Source organism: Nicotiana tomentosiformis, unplaced genomic scaffold, assembly GCF_000390325.3.
Source record: "Nicotiana tomentosiformis unplaced genomic scaffold, ASM39032v3 Un00539, whole genome shotgun sequence".
Classification (NCBI taxonomy): Eukaryota; Viridiplantae; Streptophyta; class Magnoliopsida; order Solanales; family Solanaceae; genus Nicotiana; species Nicotiana tomentosiformis.
The window spans coordinates 1-3,945 of NW_027175098.1; the positions used below are offsets into that span (position 1 = coordinate 1).

Sequence of the window (3,945 nt, forward strand, 5' to 3'; positions counted from 1 at the left end):
TGGACAACTCACTAAACTTCAGAACATACTCTGATACGATCATAGAACCCTGGCACAACTGCTCAAACTGCTCAAGCCATGTATCCCAAAGGCTTCGGGGAACAAAATCTTAATAACATCTCTAAGAATTGAGCCCATGTGAGTGAAGCTGCCTCGGTTGGGCTAGCCTCCTCCCAAGCCCGCCAAGACTAGTATGCTAGTCCCGATAGCTAGAAAGAAGTGAAAGAACCCCCGCTCGTCTTCACTATACCCATGTTATGGAGAATACAGTGGCACTTTTCCAGAAAGCCTTGTGCGTCCTCTGTAGCTAGGCCACTGAAAGAAGGAGGATGGTATTTTTGTACCACTCGAGCCTGAGCTACTCCTCCTTAGAAGTTGATGCCCTAACCTCGGCCTGAACTGGGACAACCAGCTGCACTTGTATAACCTATGGGACCTGCTCAACATGGAATCACTGCTCTGGGGTACGGGCCGCTGGAGTTTGCGCTCCTACCCTAGCCTGAGATGTTGCCGTTGCAAGTGGAATCAACCCCGCCTGAGCTAGATTACCAAATATGCTCAAGAATTGGGCGAGCGTCTCTTGAAGTGCAGGGGTAGCAACAAGCGCCACAAGTGCCTACCTCCCAACTGAAGCTACCGGTGGCTCCTCTGTATTAGCTCGTTAAGTTCTGTATATGTTTACAAAGTGAGGTCTAGAGATTGGCTAAAAGTTGGAGGAAGAAGCAGAGAGGAGTCGCATAGGCGCACATATAAAGTCAGAGTCGTACAGGCTGGATGATAAAAGGTGGCAACAGTTACAAGATTGGAAGGATTCCGACCACGAGTCGTGGTGTTAGAAAGAGGCCTAAAGGGGGGAATGCCCTGGCCTTTAGGATTCATTCACATAACAGTTGCCTAGATGGCAAGAGGAGTACTACGGTATTCACAAGAGCTATGGGTTATGAGAATGATAAGTGCATCAGTCAACATTCGAGGACGAATGTTCCAAAGGGGGGAATAATGTTACACCCCATATGTTTTTTGTACGTGAAAGTACGCCATAAATAAATTGGTGTAAGCTCGAAAATAATATGTTACATCCCGCATTTTTGTACGTTACGGTTTCGTCGTAAGTTAATCGACGTATGTTCGTGAATTAGATTATTTTGGAATGATAAGTATTATTATATTTCAAACAAGTGATAAGTAATTTCGTGAAGGTGAAAGGGTAAGCAAATCAAAGAAAACGAGTTTCGTCGAAGTTTGACATTTTGGGATAAAATACGGTCCGAGCTATAATACCCCGTATTTATGGACTAATGCCATACAAGGTACCACATGACCATGATAGCAAGATGTATAAAGTGTATTAAAAGTGAGTAATAGTTTGAGTAACTTGAGATAATTCTTGATTATGTGAATAATTGGGTAATTATTTGTTAGTGGGAGATTAACAAGTTAATCAAGAGATTAGTGGATAATTAATTTAAATTATGGGTAAGCTTAAAATGCCTTGACGTGGCAGCCAAGGGAGTAGGTAATAAGTGACTCTTAAGTCACACTTTAAGGTGGCAAATTAGTGAGGTTAGTTAGCTTAGTCACCATACAAAGTGGGGCCCACTCTCTTTGATAAAAGGAACCATCTTCCTACATTATTAAAGAGAAATGACAATGTCCAAACTGAAATGCTACAAGGTGCAACATGAAATTCTGAAGGGATGAAGCTACAAAGTCCAACGTGAAATTCTCCGAAATGCTACAAGGTCAAACGTGAAATGCTAATTCAAAGAAAGCCCGGTACACACTTTCTCAAGAATATCATACGGAATTTTCCCTACTTTGATCCACTGTTACATGTTTTTGCAAAAGAGAATCGGTTCAGGTATGTTAAGGCTATCCCCTCTTTCCTTTTGGCATGATCTAAACGACACAAACGAAACAAGCAAATGCACAATTTCCATAAATGACTCTATTCATAAAAATACTAGAGATGCTTATGTTCTTGATTCCCCATGTGTAATATTATTCTATCATTTGTTCATGGTTCTCAGAAAATATGTAAGTTGATAAAGTTTATTTCATGATATTAATCAAAGGCGTAATGGTCCTATGACATTTCGAGAGATTTTATTGACGTATTTCATATGCATTGCATTCATTTATACATTAACATTGACCCATAACCAGATGGCATTATATACGCATATATATGGATATGGAATATGGCAAAAGGTTACGGTGTTATATACGCACCACCACCTGAACAACTGGTATACGTTGATATTTTCCCACAGTGGCCGAGATGATATAATGGGATGCCCTCAGAGGCTTGATGATGTTATGAATGCATATACCCATGCATGGTATGAAATTTATACGCATATGCATGACATTACAAGTTTTAAATCTTTCACAGAGCTATTCAGACATACATGTCGAGTCTTTTACTCCATGTTTTCTCATGTCTATTCTTTACTAATTTTCATTCCTTACATACTTGGTACATTCATCCCTTTGCCTGGGGATGCTGCGTTTCATGCCCACATGTCCTGATAGATAGGTCGAGAGTCCTACAAGTAGGCTATCAGCTCAGCGGAAGATGTTGGTGCGCTCCATTTGCCTCGGAGTTGCTTGTTTGGTCAGTGTGATTTAGACGTGTATTGTTTGGTATGGCGGGGCACTGTCCTGACCTTTATGACAATTATATATTCTTAGAGGCTTGTAGACAGATGTCATGTACGTAAAAGATTGTATGGGCTTGTCGGCCTATGTTTAGTGTACGAGTGGTTATTTTTGTCTTATAGGACCGTAAATCTTATGCATAAGTTGATATTTCATGTGGTATTCTACTTATCTCACGGCAGCCTCTCCGGCTCAGTTATCTATGATAGTATGATACAAAAAGATACGTTATGTTGGTACTCGGTTGAGTAAGGTATCAGGTGCCCATCGCGGCCCATCAGTTTGGGTCGTGACACTAAGTGACTCATATAAAGTGTAGTAAGGTGTCACATTATTATAGTACATAACAAGGTTAAGATTTTCTTTAGCCTTCTGAACGTGAATTGCAAAAATATATTCACTTTAGCAATGCAAGCTAATATTTGCTTACACCCCCCCCCCTTAAGATTAGAAGAGACAGTATCACATTTCAGAGAAATTTCATACGTGATTTACAATGGTCGGAGCTGTAACGTGACATTTTGCGATTCTAAGGAAGTACGGTGCAATCTTTCTCAAGAATATCATATGGATTTCCCCATACTTTAGCAATGTCAAGAAAATCGGCTCAGGTATATTAAGGCTAAGCCCTTCCTTCATTTTGGCATGATCTCATAATAACATGTGTTTGATAACGATGCATAAAGAGAAGTTCATACTCCCGAATTTATATACACTATTCTAGTCTCATAAATTACAGTATTCTACTTATCGGGACTTCATATTTAATTGAGTATTGTCTTCTTCCAGTCAAGAGAACATAAAGCCTATATATACAGTATTATAGTATTTTCATTACCATCGAGCTATAATCAATGGGCAGGCCCCTATTGGGCAACCTCTGATCATATGGTGAGTTATTAACTGGGCCTACTGTGGTCGAGCACCTATGACCGAGCCCAGTTGGCCGAGATACAGAGCCTAGTATGGCCGAGCGCCTATGAGCGAGCCTACTAAGGCAGATCAGTTATATATATACCGAGCCTTACAGGGACGGACAAATATTTCACTTACTATATTGAGAGAATTGAGTCAGTATCAGCAAGTAAGCATATCTTCAGATTATCTTTGACTCCTAGTTACTTTCAGTTATTATATTATCAGTTCAGTTTCAGCTTTCAGTTAATCTGTTGCCTTATATACTCGATACATTATTTTGTATTGATGTCCCTTTTATCGGGGACGCTGCATTTCATGCATATAGGTTCAGACAGATAGACGAGTAGACCTCTTCAGTAGGTGTTG

The 3,945-nt window shown here is 40.2% G+C and overlaps 1 long non-coding RNA gene across 1 annotated transcript; it reads left to right on the forward strand.

Annotated features, from left to right (window-relative positions):
• The first annotated feature begins 1,657 nt into the window (after positions 1-1,657).
• LOC138904126 (uncharacterized) lies at positions 1,658-3,022 on the forward strand. Its single transcript, XR_011413360.1, has 2 exons — positions 1,658-1,861; positions 2,536-3,022. It is a non-coding gene; the product is annotated as an uncharacterized lncRNA (long non-coding RNA).
• Positions 3,023-3,945: the final 923 nt, after the last annotated feature.